The 15386-nt window shown below is 42.1% G+C and overlaps 1 protein-coding gene across 6 annotated transcripts in view; it reads left to right on the forward strand.

Moving 5' to 3' along the window:
- The window catches only part of Ebf1 (EBF transcription factor 1), a 385469-nt gene that overhangs the window by 263111 nt on the left and 106972 nt on the right, over positions 1-15386 (forward strand). The gene's annotated exons all lie outside the window — the stretch shown is intronic.

Genomic DNA, 15386 nt, shown 5'->3' on the forward strand with positions numbered 1-15386 from the left:
TATCTTTTAAGCACATTCTTTTTGGTTGCATGCCTGACTGTCTGACTTGGAATGCTGGTATCTCTTACTCTCAGCTTGGGAAGAGAGAGGGAGCGCTCCCTGGTCCAAGGCTCTCCCATTTGACTACAAAATGAGAAAAGATGAATCTGTAGGTGAATAGGGGGAAACATCCAAACCTGCCATCGCATCTATGTGACTACCTGTTGATTTATTTCATTTGGAGATCCGGTTTAGAGTCAAGAGTAGCTATTATTCCTGCTGTGGTCCTCAAATGTCCCTCCTCTGCCTTTAGTCCTCTAGGCCAACCACTCCCTCTTCGTCATCATGTGGCATAGCTGGCTCTCTGCAGGGAGACTTTGGCCAGGGAGAAATCACTACCACTGAAGATTGTGGGAAATCAGTGGTTATTTATGAGACAACTGGAGGAAACAGTCAAAACTGGTTCAAGAAAAGGGAGTGTTATTCAGAAGGAATCTGAATAACTTGCTTGAGTGTCTAGGCAACGGATTCCTCTTTCTATCTACCCAAGAGTCTACTACATACCAGCTACCAATTGCACTTTCTCTGGTCTCCTCAAATGAAACTCAACCTGCTCCTCTCACTCTACCACCCCTCCTTTGCCAAATCAGCAGGATTCCTTTGAGAACACAACCATACAAATTATTCTCTGATAGCCTGACTTTTACTGTGGCCCATGAGCTATCCATGACATAATTCACAAGGTAGAAAACTCCCTTTACTGCCAGCATCCCAATTTAATAAACACACCCATGTCATCATTTTTGCCTTTTTTTTTCTACCTGTGCTTAAGGAATGCACAAACAGTACATTTCATTAATTAGCCCGATGTCATACTCTTAGAAGGCATTTCTCCCCCCACACACACCCAGTTTTATAGTCTTTCAAAAGTAAACCATCACCGTTCAAAAGCTGAGGCTTTATGTTTCATTAGTGCCTAGATGGATGGGTATTACTTTTTTCAGGAGGCCATTTGAAATACCTGCTCATGATTACATCCTTCGCTCCATTTCTGTACTTAAAATTATTCTGATCCTCACTTTACAGTAATGGTGCCTCCTCAATATCCTTGAAGTCACTGTAGGCATCATATGGCTAAAGGTACTTAGGTGGGAGGAAGAAGAAACCCTTGAAAATAATCAGCAGGCACAGTTTGGAGAGCCTGGGTCAGGGACCAAAGCTGTTGCTTTGACTCTGACTGGTTGGTTGCAATGGGAGCTGGCTGATTTGGAGACTGGCTTAACAGTCAGTTAGAGATCTGCAGTTCATGGTTTCAGAGAAAGCTCTAATCACAGCTCCCATACCCAGTTTCCATGCCTAGCTCCCATGTTAAGCTCCTATTTTTGCCTTTTGGGAGTGAGGAGAAGGCTGGCAGGATGGCTCAGTCAATAAAGTGTTTACTCTAAAGAACCTGCTTTCAACTTTCAGAACCCACATTAACAAGTCAAGTCTAGTCTGGTAACATGCTTATGACCCCATCTCTGGGGAAGCAGAGATAGCAGATCTCAGGGACTCACCAGACAGGCAGTCTAGTCCTATTTGGTGAGTTTCAGGCCAACGAAAAGGATTTGTGTCAAAAAGCAAGGTGGTGGCATCTGAGAAACTATACCCAAGGTTGTCCTCTGTCCTCTGTCCTGCAAACACACATATGTATATGAAAATCAATACAAATGAAAATAAATTTTCAAAGGAAATGGAACAAGCTCACACACCATACTACTTATCCCTGCAACAAATGTCCCAAAGTAAGCAAGCAGAAGGCCACCAGCTACGAAGGATCCTTTGGAAAGGTAGAGGTTGGTGACATTGTTTTTGCAAAGTGATACAGAGAACAAAGTCTTGAGGGAGGCACCAACAATCCCAAATTCTATTTTTCATCTTACTCTGGCCTCTGTCTGACCCTGAACAAGTCAGTTTAGTCTTTAGGATCCTTGGGATTCTTCTTGGTAAAATGAAGGTAGTCATCTGTTAGGAATAAAACAAGAGGTCTCCGCTTTGGGAGAGTGAAGGAGATGTAGATAAGGGAAGTAGGCTGGATGAGGGCAGTGAAGACTGGCCAGTGCGTCTCCTGCAGCCCTGGCACTGACCAGTGTCTCTAAGAGGCAGGCATGGGGCCAGATGTTCCAGTTTGGCAAGCATCAAAACTCTCCTACTTTTTAATTCTTAATAACTAATAAATTGTTACCATTTAACAACTGATGATTAGCATTTAAACACAGAAGGGAGGAAAGAGAGTGCTGAAGAAGAGTGCTGCCCATGCTAGCCATTGAGATCTCTTGCTCAAAACATGTCCAGACAACCTCTTAGCTCAAATGGTCCCTCCGTGAGGATAACATGCTAATGTACCAGCTGGGACACCATCTGATCCCCAGACAGAAGGAAAATATTGTCTTCTGCTTTGTTTACCAGTCTACAAAGAAGCTTGTTCAAAATGGTGACATTTTCCTGTTTAGCTATCACTGGAGAGGTCACTATGCCCTATGTCCTTCACACTCATCAAACCCTTATTTTATGTCTCTCCACTGGAATGAAAGGGTAGGCACGTTCAGATCTTCAGTAATGGCAGTGCAGTTATGTAGAAATCTCATTTTTCTACAAAGTAGCCATAGATAACCACCCACTCATTTAGACACTTCAAATGCATGCATAAATATCTCCTTGGCCAAGGGTGACTATTGAACTTTCTTGGTGATGTCTGGGAGTGGACCTACATGCTAATTCATGTTGGTTTGGGGGATAATCTTCCCATTGAAACAATCCTATCTAAAATACTTTGGTGAAGGCTCATTGCCAGCCAACTGTCTCTGATTTGTCACATTTACCTCTTTCTCACAGCTTGTCTTCACCTCTTTAACCTGTAGAGTCCTCATCATTCTGGGCCTTTTCCCACCTCATTTACAGGTCGCCCAGATTATTTTGAGCAGTACAGCACATCTCTATTTATATCCTGTTTGTCAGACACTGGGAGGAAAGTCCCTCTTGTGGCTCATCTTTCTACATTTCTAGAAAAAAAATCATAGTTTACATTCATGCACAGTCTTCCCTAAAAGGCCCATGCCCTCACAGCTCCTTGGCTCAGATTAATGTCTCTGGATTTCAAATCTGAGGGATGACAAAGGCAGATTTATTTCCTAGAATCTTGCGTGATCCAAAGAGGCTGGAACTTGGAACACGGTAGTTCACGGTAATCACCCCCTCCCTCCCATTTTTCTCTCCATTCATAAATACTAAGATTTTCTTTGGCTGGATATTTATGGGTACCTTTATTGATGCTTCTTCTTTAAGCAATGGCTTTGTGGAAGATGTACAGTTGTGGAGAGAGGCAGCATCACGAGTAACTGCTCTCAGGATTCTAATTTCTATGGAAGCCTGGGTTTGGGACCAAGGGACCTGAATCATGCCCACCCTTGGTAATATGAAACAATTGGTATATATGTGTGTGTCTCATCTTCCAGTCAAGCCACTCAGGCAAATTTGTGGGGAATGTGTATGAGAGTGCTTGAAAGGGCTTCAGGAATGCTGTTATTGTCACTGTGGTTCATCTCGAGGTTCAGGTTCTATTTACTTGAATTTAAGGCCAATTGTGGCATCAGTTTCTCTATTTCTTTCCCCCATGGCAAAATGCTGTGTCCTCACAATGCTAGAGTGCAGAGACCCTGTCAGCTTGCATGCGCTAACACTTTATTATCTAATGATCTAATATGCAACAAGGCAGAGTGCCTGTGCTCATCATCCTGACACAGAATGCCGGGAGAAGTGACTAAATTACTTTATGTACCATTAGCGCTAGCAGCTATGGTGAACTCACCGGCAGCATTTATGCAAATGTCTGTGAATACACTCTAGTGGCTTTGTCAGGGAGCTGTCTGACAAGCAGTTTAAATGCTCATTTTTTTTAAGGATATATATGTGTGTGTGTGTGTATGTATAAAATTTGGACATACATATGCTTTTCCTCCCTTTTTTGTCCCTTTCCTTTGGAGGTCTTAGATCCTATGTGACAACTGAGAAAATCAGAACAGATTGGAGAACTCCTATCTGTAGGGGCATTTTTAGGAGTAAGGTCAAGCCTCTGTTCTGGTGATATTTTTATACAGAGCTTATAAAAAAAAGGCAATGACAACAAAAACCAGCTCTTATGAGTTTGTACAGCCACTATATGTATTTTTGAGAAAACAAAAAGCAATGAAGGCATTGAGTGTTTTGTAAAAGAGCATTTTAATGGTCATGAGTTATGACCTGAGGTCCCATGCTTTGTGGCTCAAACAGAGATTAAAAGCAAAACCAATACTTTTTAAGAATGGAAGGTGAGTTGGGCAGGTGGTGGTGGCACCCACCTTTAATGCCAGCACTCAGAAGGCAGAGGCAGGCAGATCTATGTGAGTTCACCAGCCTGGAACCAACGGTTCCAGGGTGACACAAAGAAAGCCTGTCTCAAGAAAGAAAGAAAAAGGAAAGCGATGAATATTTAGCATTTGTGGGCATCACATATGAATGAATTAAATTTCCCTATAGAGTAGATACAAAGATATAAAACATGAACATGCCAGAATCCCAAAATAAAAAAAGTCAAAACAAAAGTGGGCTTTGGTGAAGTGACAAATATTTTGGAGAATAAAGAATGGTGACAGGCTCACTGGGCTATGTCCCCAGTTGTAATTACAGTTTTAGAATGACTAGAATGCCACCACCATTCAGTTCTGGCCTTTTGGTCACATCTCCCTGGCATTATGGTGTTACTCTGGCTCCTTAGCATATGACTTTCATAAAGTCTTTTGCTTCAGGCTAGGAAGTTCTTGCTTATGTTGCTTGCCCCAGGGTGTTCAGCCTCATTGAGTTTCCTCTGTCCAGTTGCATTTAAATTTGTTGTGGACATGTGGAGAAAGATGATTTGAGGGTAGAGAGTTGCCTCAAATGGAGAAAAACAAAACAAAACCATGTGATATATCCCTGAGGTGTATGGGAAAATTCATGTGCCCTGAAACACCCAGTTGTCTGCCTGGGGAACTGCAGTCCAGTCCTGACTTTGACTTTAACTAGTTATGTGATTTTGGGTAGGCCCTTTTGCCTATGTATACTTCACCTGTATATTGCCCAAAGGGAGCTTAATTAGGCCAGTTCTCAACTCCTATGATGCCCCAAACTAAAGTCATTGACATGTCAATGAATAAGGTATATAAAGTATTGGTGAAGTAAATTTCAAATCATTTACTTGTTCTAACCATCTAACCACTTCACTGTGTATAATAGCATAAGTAGACATGGCCCTTGTTTTGATGAAGTTTATTATATAGATGAGAGAGGAAGTCAAGAAATGAAATCAACAACTAAATAATTACAGCAGAGTGCAGGAGACTAGACAAAGGAATTCTTAGGAGTCCAGCAACTCTTTAAGAATTACTCATTTATGTGTAAACTTGAGAGCCTTTGTCGCAAGGGAAAGAAATAGTATGTGCAAAGATGTTTGGCTTAGGTGACTTAGACTGCCAGGGCTGCAAGGGACCCACACTGCCCCTAAGCTGGCTGGTCAAGCCTTGGCCCTGGGCAATTTTTAGATGGTATGGAGGGCCAACAGGGCTTTGATGAACTCAGTGTCAATTATGTGGCCTCTTCCTGTCTCATGAAAGCCTGGAGGCAAGATGGTGTGGAGTTGCTTATAACTTTGCTCTTCCCTGCCGGGCTTCGGAGCTCACCAGGGAGTTAGCTGAGCCTTGGAGCTGTCTCCCTGATTACTTCTCAATCCATCAGGGGTGTGAGTGTTTGATACAGAAAGCCCAGTATTTTGAGAGTTCTTTTTCTAGATGGTTTTATTTTTTGAATTTACTTTCTCATAAAGCATAGAAGGAATTTCCCTCTTGACTTAGTTGTGAAGGTAGAGACCTTCACCTTTTGAAGGAAGGACTGCAGCATTTTTGACCTACAAGATATATATTGCATAACCCCCCCACTCTTCCCCAGGAAAAAGAAACCTAAATCATTGAATCAGTAGAACCAAAGTAAACTGATTGAGAAAAATGTACCTTCCCAAGTCAGTAATTTATACAAAATTACAAAAGTAGAAATGGACCTAGGATTTGATCCTATATTTTCCTGCCTATATGAAACTGAGCAATGAATTTGTTCACTGAGCTACTTTATTCAAGCACATAATGCTCTAGGTATCCATCACAAAGACAAGGAAACCAGAGCCAGGGAGAAAAAGACATTTTCCCAGAGTCATATCTCACTTAAGTTGTAGACCTAGGGTTCGAATCCACAAAACCATGACTCTAGGATCTGTGCTCTCAGCTGGTACTCTATTCAATTATGTTAAATTATTTTAATCTCCTATTCAGTTGTAATTGTGCACTTTTCCTCCATACAATTTAAGGCATTTGTGGTGGTATCTTAAATTTTCTAAAATTATTCCAGAGCATACATTTCTTAAGAGAATGAGAGAAAGGGTGTGTGTGTGTTTCCCTTATAGTTAATTATCCTTCATAGCTCCCCTTTCCCATGACAAGAGCCCATTTTGCTAATCAAACCTTAGAAATACTGATTCTATTTGATTACAGGTATAGCATAGTTTGTTTTTATTTATGTGTGTACCCACGAACATGTACACATAGTGCATTGTGCAGTTCGCGAGGATGGCCAGAAGAGAGCATCAGAATCCTTGGAACTAGGGTTACAGGTAACAGTGAGGGTGCTAGGACCTGAACTGGAGTCCTCTAGAGAAGCAGGACTTGCTCTTAACTACACAGCCACCTCTCCATCCCTTGATGTGTTTTCTATATCATTAGCAAGATGACAAGGAGGCTCACAATACCTTATTCATTTGCAGAGATGTTCTGACTCATCTGTGTCTAAGTCATTTGTGGGTTCCATGGTCTCTCTGGTGTATATATGCATATATAATAAAACCATGAAACTGTCAGGTAACTCTGATGACAACAACTGTAGGATCAGGAAACTCCAATATTGTTCCTAATTGTTTCCAATATTGCAAGCTGATGGGCTCAAAGTTTTCTTATAGGAATCTCTTGGCCAACTGGTCAACTCTGGGAAACTCTCAGTATTTATTAATTTGTTGGATCTAATAAATGAGTGAGCCATACCCATTTTAATAAGCTCACTCTGGTATTTTTATTGGGGATGCTGTGGAGATGGGTTCTGTTTTGTTTTGGCCAGAAATGAAAAAAAATTGTGAAGCCTTTTTTTATGTTGTTGTTGTTCTGTATTTGATCAATAATGTACCCCAATTCCAATTGTTTTGTTTGTATAGTTCTTTGTTTCAAACCAGGACCCTCTCTTTTCTTGCTTTTCATAGCAGCCTCCCTTTACACAAGAATTCAGAAGGATTTGAGAAGTGGCAATATGCAAATAGTTGAGTCCCTAATCTCTTCCTAAACCCCTGTTTATAATGTGATTTATAGGAGTGGCCAGTAGTTCGGTTTGAAGTATTTTGTTTTTAAAGATTCATTTTACTTTAATGATGTGTTTTCTGAATGCTTGTGTTTCTATGTGTGGGTGTATGCACATGAGTTTGGGGACCTGGGGAAGCCAGAGACTCCAGGCTACTCTGGAGCTGTAGTTACATGCTGCTGTGAGCTGCCTGATGTGGGTGCTGAGAACTGAACTCCAGTCCTCTGTTAGAGCTGTGTGTGCTCTGAACCACTGAACCACTGGGCTGTCTCTCCAGCCTCGAATTTTTCTCTTCATTTTTTTCAGCTATTCTTACAGAAATACATTAAGATGAAGCTCCCTGCTGCTCTCATGCCTGGCTTTGAAGATGAAATTAGATTCTTTCTCTGGGCCTGTGTCCCCTCCACATTGAAGTGGAGATTTGTAGAGTCCTTCATGCTTTGATGTTTGACTAGTTGAGGAGCCACACACACAGCTTTCGGGGGGTGTGGGTACCCAAACGCCGAGGGGACAGCTTTTCTGTGGTTAGACCTACAGACTAAATAGCATAGTTGAAATGGCAAGCTTCACGCTCAATGAGAGATACTATTTCAAGGGAATATGGCAGAGTGATAAAGGAAAACATACCCAATGTCCTCCTTGGCCATTCATATACATATGTACAGGAATGTACACCTATGTGCATGGTGTGTACATGTTTGTGCACAAGTGCGAACACACACACACCACTAAGGTCTCATTATGCAGCACAGACCAGCCTGAAGCTCATAATCTACCTGCCCCTGTCTCTGAGTTCTGGGGTTACAGGTATAGATCAGCATGCATGTCTTAAGATATTTTAAAACAGTTATTTGCTTCTCTTAATTCTTTCATTTTTTGAGATGGGGTTTCTCTGTGTAGTTTTGTAGAACAGGCTGGCCTCAAACTCACATAGACCCACCTGCCTCTGCCCCCTAAGTGCTGGGATTAAAGGTGTGCTGTTTATGTTAATTTATAAGGAAATAAAATTTACAACTACAACTTCAGGATCATGATCTCATAGACATTACTGTTTAGGGCAAGACCAAACTTAGAGAAACTGTAAGATGATCTAAATAAAAGCCAAAGTTAAATAAAACAAGAAAATAATTACCTAAGTGATACTAGAACGAAGCAAAATCATGATTAAAGCATGCTGTTGGAAAGGGCTTTAAAGATCGGAAAAAAAAATAGTCATTCAATTTACCAGGAAATATGTACAACTCTGGGAAATATTCATTTTTTCCTTTTCCCAGAAAGATACTGGTTTGTTGGTTTTGGTTTTTTGTTGTTGTTTATTTTGTTTTGTTTATTTGTTTTAAGAACGCTCTTTGGGCTCACTTTACCATTAAGGTAGACTTACTATCCCCAAAAGATTTTAAAAACCAAAACCTCTCCCATGCTGTTAACTCTATTTTATTTTTAAACAAGCAATATCTGCATGTTAGAGAGCAGAAAGGGACCTGAGTCAAGAGTCTGCACAGGCCAGGGTCCGCCCAGGCAGCCTATTATGATAATGCACCCAGAACCAGCTGGACACTGAGCAAAGCTGACACTGTGTTGTCAAGGGCAGCATCACCCATCAATTTCTGAGATAGGATTTGAGTTCAAATGACAGAAAGAGAAGCAATTCTGTTGAAGCTGATGCATGGGGGAAGGGTGGGGAAGGCAGGGCAGGAACCAGCAAGGCCTAAAGGCAGGAAGTCCTGGGACCTCCGGAAGCTGGTGGCTCTGTTTTTTGTTTTTTTTTTTGTTTTTCAATCTGGCTGCTATCTTCCCTTCTAACTTTAACTTCTGTCAGCAAGACCCACCTGGGTCCTTGCATGATTAGAGCCTTCTTCATAGGGCGGGGCTAAGGCTGTGTGTGTGGGTTACTGATGTTAATTTTAACTCCCAAGAGAATGGGGTACCAGCTGCCGGAATAGAGGCCAGTTCAGCCCAGGAAACAAGACTCCACATGGTCTCTTATCCATGGAGGAAGCACATTGTGGGTATAGTGGCAATTGTTTATTTTGTTTGGTTTTTGCTCTTTGGAGACAGGTCTCACTTAGCTCAGGCTGGCCTCAAACTCACTATGTAGCCAAAGCTGGCTTTGAACTCATTGTTCCTCCTGCCCTTACCTCTGAGATGCCACCATCACAGGCATGAGCTGCCTGCTTTGTAGCGGCAGTTGTTAATGCAGGCTGGAAGAATTCTCAACTTTTAACTTACCCACTAAAGCTCTTTCAGGGTAGTACCATCGGTGACTGCTCTTTTGCTTTTCAGTCATTTATCTGGAGGACAAATATTTATTGGCTCTCTGCCTACTATATTAGACAAGAGGGGTGCAGAGGGAACAAAGCAGGGGCAGGCATTAACATTATGAGGCACACAGCTACATGCATATGCAAATTCACGTACAGGGAATAATGGTTTAAATGGCAATGGTGGAAAAGGGCTGTGAAAGAGAAATACAGACCACTAAGAAGGTTTAGTGCAAGGGACCCAGTCAAGGAAAGTCCGTTTTAAATTTTAAATGAGTAGCAGTTAGTGAAATAAAGAGAAAAAAAATCAGGCAAAAGCGTATGTTATTCAACTTTCACATGAGGATACACCACTAGAAATTCGAGGGGGTGGGGTTAATGGGAAAGGGGGCTTAGGTCTAAGAATTGTTCCTGGGGAGTAAATTTGGAAATTTTACATGGGTCAGTTTCTCCTTTTGGCTGGACATAGAACTCTGCTGTTTCCTATTAATTTTGTGATTAATGCTACAACTTGTAGCCTGGTAGATTGCACAGGGTAGACTCAGACCTGTGTCTCCAGGGATGGTGACTTTGGTGCTGAAATAGTACTCATGATGCATCAGGTACAGTGATGAGGGCTTTGAAAAGAATTGTTTTCTTTAATGCTCTTGACAGCCAGGGGAGGGCAGTGCAGTTACAATCTCCACTTAAAAACCAGGGAAACTGAGGCCAGCTGTTAAGGACTTTGGTGTGGCTAAACAAAGAGTTGAGTTTGTTTTTGCAACCTTTAGCCTTCCAAGATGCTGACACTGGGGTCATGGCTACAGCTCTTTCCCACTGCTTGGTCAATGCTACTCTCCACACTGGACTTCAGAGGTAGAGAGAGTCTCTTGCTATTTGAGCCTGTAATATAAAACTTGCTCCAGTTGAAGCAGATTGACGACATTACTCAAAGGCAAACTGAAAAGCCAGGTCTATGCTCAATCCCAAGGGTGAGTCACTTGGCTTGAGCGGTGATACATAGGAAGGTGCTTTTCTGGGTTAAGATAAAAAACTCCTGGTATCACGTCTCGCTATCAGGCACCCCATCTCCAGCTCCCTGGGCCAGTATTGCAACCTGAAATACTCAGTGGACAGAAATGAAACTTTATAGAATTTGGGTGATCATCACCGTTATCAGATGAATACGATGCCATCAGCAGGATTTTAGCAACCTTGCGCAGGGGTGGGGGGGCAGTCTGAGGATTGTAGGATTGTGTGGCTTTGCTGCCAACCAGCCACATGCAAGTTGGCAGAAGGATGATCCAACCATTAGAATCCTTCTGCAACATATGTGCAGGCCAGTCATAGCAGAAGCCCTGATGTGGGAACCAGACCAGACAGGTACCAGGGCAGGAAGAAAAAAGGGAAACGCAAAAGCCACACTCTCTAGAGCATGGGGCACACAAATAGACTATGTCCACTGAACACATATCTGATCACTAAACATGAAAGCAGAACTTTGCTGTTAATAGATTCTTATCCCAATCTGTGCAATTGATCAATGTTTTTTTTTTTTTTGTTTTTTGTTTTTATGAGCCAGGGTTTCTCTGTATTGTTTCGGAGGCTATCGGTCCAGCCCGGCCTCGAACTCACAGAGATCCACCTGCCTCTGCCTCCCGAGTGCTGGGATTAAAGGCGTGCGCCACCATCGCTTGATCAATGTTTTATACATGAACGTGTGTTCTGTGTCTGGCTTATTTAAGGGTTGTAACCAGCAAGATCCCAGCTGTCTGAAACCACATTCTTTATCTGTACTTCTGGTCCAGGATGACATGGGAACAGAGACAGGGAAGTGTTCATGTTTGAGATTTCAGCACACCAGTCTCTTCCATTGACCTTAGGACAAAGTAATAAAAATGTCATGTCATGTGCCTTTGTAAAACATGAATGGGTAGCAACACAGTTTGGCTGTTATTCTGAAGAACATTAAGATAAATGTGTGTTATAAATTGAGAATTTTTATTCCCTTTCTTTTCCTCATATTCCTTCATCTTCCTCTTCCCCCTTCTCTCCTCCTCCTTTTTTTCCCCTGACCATGTTGGAGATCCAACCCTGCTAGGTTTTGAGCCTGCTAGGCAAGCACCCTACCACCCTACCACTGAGCTTGACCCCAAACCCTTCTTTCTTTTTTATTCTTTCTTCTGTTAGAGCATGCTTAGGGAAGCCAAAACCCACTGAGCCCTTGCTGGTGCTCAGCCAGAAGCATGTGATTTCAGGCCCACCATGTGTGGGATGGTGGGTGAAGGAATATGTCCCAGCCATCCTTAATGTGCTTTCTCATTTCTTGACAGAGGAGGGAGGTGCATCTTTGGTAAGCCCTGCTGCTGGTGAAGTCACTAAACCAACGATATTCTTCCAGCAACTATCATGTGTAGAAAATAGAAAGTTAGGCCTCAAATTCCTCAGCCTTTTAACTTTGTCAGGCTCCTAGAAGGTCTTTTTGATTTGGTTAGTGTGGAACTCAATCTTTGATTGGAAAAAAATTGGCAAAAATATAAACATGGTTAAGGTATTGTGTCAGATTAATATATTTGTTAATAATATTTTAGAGTTGTCTTCATGAAAAATTCTCCAGTGAAGATCATCAAAATGCACACTGTCCATATTTCAAATGAAAGCAAAGGGGCAACGATCTGTACCTTGTAAATTCCTCAGAGTACTAGTGTCACTTGTACTATATGTACAAATTTAGGGCATGTTTAATGGCCAAACTTGTAACAATTGAGATGTTTCTAAGCCTGGAAACTTGGCAGCATTTTCAATGTTACTGTGTTTAAATTGGCGCCTGTGATATTATGCAAGGATGTCGTTTTCTGAACTTGGAAATAGAAGAAGGAGATAGAGAGCTTTTACTATAGTTCATATGTGGGTCTGTGTCTTAGGGGGGAAAATAACTTTACTTGGAAAGAGAGTTGTAACACTCTGTAAAGTTAATAAATATCCCCCCCTCTATATCAGGGACAAGGAACTACACAACCAAGATGTTATGGAACTTCTTGGCTGTGTTTATAGGATCCAAGTGATTATTTTAGCCAAACAGGACAGATATTTCAGGCAAGCACCAAAACTGGAAGGGAGGTTTGGCTTCATCAATCAAAGCAGACTCTGAAAATCTCAAGTAGGAATATCTCTGAGCTCATTCATACAGTAGAGTAATCTGTGCTCATCCACTGCTCAAGGTTAATATTAATGGCAGAGACCTTCAAGTACTAACCAGTGTTCAAATCATCAGGTATTAAGCAGCGCCAAGTACTGTCATCATCCATCAGTGTGCCAATGGGTGAGGTTTCTGTCTGCATGAGATGTTTTGACTGGTCAATCTGATTAACACATTTAGATACATACTCTCTCCTCTCTGCCCATGTGCATGCACGTGCACACACACGCACGCACACACACACACACACGCACACACACTGTGCACAGGAGTGTGTATACACACAGTCATCAAGGCTAGATTCACGAAGAGCAAGAAGTGATCCATGAATGGAAAAGACAGAGGGACCTAAGAATGCTTTAAGTTTTCTGTACTGTGCTAGAAGCCACCAGCTTCATGCAGAAGTTGCATCTTCTCTACTGGACTGTGTGGAAGCAAGTGGTATAACTTTCCTGAAAGCAATGCCAGGAACATTTGAGGACTGTGGTCTTGTAGAGTTGTCAGTGCCATCTGCATTTGCATTTATATCTGCCCCCTCCATCTCCTTGATATGAATCCTTTTCCTCCTCATCTTTGTTATTCCCATCTTGTATCTATTCCCCGCTTACTCTGTACATAAATTAGTTCATTTAAATTCACCGCAGCCTTCTCGTGAAGTGGGCTTTTTAATAATTATCATCTGCAATTAAAATGGCAGAAACTGAGAGTTAGGAAAAGGGATTTGTACCCAGTGGTAAAAAGTAAAGCTGACCCAGGAGCTGAGGCCTTCTGAATCCACAGGCAGTATGGTATCTGAGCCCAGGGGATTGGATGGGGAAGTGAGCCAGACTCAGTCAGGTGAAAGCTGACATCTGAGTGAGGTTCATGTAGCTTTAGGGAACAACTGGACCATGAACATAACCATCAGGACGTAGAAACGAATTGCTTTGGCAAATATCTTGACTTTCTTCACAGTTCTGACAGGACAGTCCAGATCCTGAATAGTCATGGAGGAAGTTGAGTCAATGCCCCATAAAACTTACAGAGAAGTGGAATTCCCACTCCTCTTTGTTCATCATGTACAGATAAGTTTGATGATCCACATTTCTGTGCTTGTGACGTCATGGATCATCACCACGGAAACATCTGCACTGTAACCAGTGTTGGCTTGCAGCACCACTAGCCATGTTAGGGAGAAAAGGAAACTGGTTCAGCATGATAAGGCTCTCAGTCATGAAGTTCACTCCAACTCACTTGCTGTGGCAGATGTGCTTGCAGAGAGAAGTACAAACGGAGTTATTTGCAAAAGCAAAACGCATGGCCTGTGCCTTATTAAAAGCTGGGCAAGGTTGATTTTGAAATGCAGCTCACATACAAAACATGGGTTCCTTAGAAAGTCATGCTCTATGCTGCCTTGCATGATGACAGTGGGAATGCTTCAGCATTCTTCTCCTCAAGTGATTATGCAGAAACTGTATGCATACAAAAAGAAGGCAAGCCAGGAGCTCACATGGTGTTGGGGGAATGTAAGGCAGAACCAGAAATGGCCATGGCTAGGGCTTGCATTGTTGTGGACGAGTCAGTGGCAGCATTAATCACTGCAGGAATGAATTGCCAAGGATTGATCCCTGACTTGGGGAGGATTTATATACTCAGTGCACTGGTAGGTCATGGGTGGGTGTCTATGTAGCTTTGGGCTATGGTTTGCATAATATTTTAAACTATTGAAAGGGTGGCATAGTGGATGAGAGGAGTGGTAGATGAGGGGGACAAATAAGAACAAAGTAAAATGACGTGTGTGCCAGGTGGTGGTGGCATATTACTCCATTAATCCCAGCACTTGGGAGGCAGAGACAGGCAGATCTTTGAGTTTGAAGCCAGTCTGGTCTACAGAGCAAGTTCGAGGACAGGCTCCAAAGCTACACGGAGAAACCCTGTCTTGAGCTCCCCTCCGTACCAAAATGACACGTGTCTATGAAAATGCACCAGTGAATCTCATTACTTTATATACTAACTTTTGTTAGAATTGTGGTAGGATTTTTTGGCCAACAAAAATAAGGTTATCTAGAAATGTCTGGATGGCAAATTCTCTTTATAAACTCAAGAGATACAAGTGTGGTACCCATATACTCAAAGGACAGCGGTTATGTCACATTTAACAGTGTCCCCTTCATGTTACATTAACTCTCTGCCTGGTCCTATGAGAGCTTGCTTGTATCCTTCTTGGCAGGATTTGAAGGTATCACTACCAGCAGATTTCCTGGAATATGTAAAGTACCCCATAACTAGAAGCTCTGGTTACCAGTTACAGGCTCAATTATCTGAACTTGGTCCCAAGACCCATGCTGTCCAATAGATCCTTGTAAGGATGGAGGGGTTCTACCAATGTGCTTTCTGGTAGCTCCTTACCTCTGGCAATAGAAGTAGGCAAATAATTTCTTATATTAGTTAATTAAATATTGAATAAGTTATTTGTGGATAGTGTCTCTCGTACTGGGCAAAGCAGACTAAATAGTGGAGCTGGATTCCCAGTGAACTAGGCTCAT

The sequence above is a fragment of the Mesocricetus auratus genome, unplaced genomic scaffold, assembly GCF_017639785.1.
Source record: "Mesocricetus auratus isolate SY011 unplaced genomic scaffold, BCM_Maur_2.0 Super-Scaffold_100007, whole genome shotgun sequence".
Lineage (NCBI taxonomy): Eukaryota > Metazoa > Chordata > Mammalia > Rodentia > Cricetidae > Mesocricetus > Mesocricetus auratus.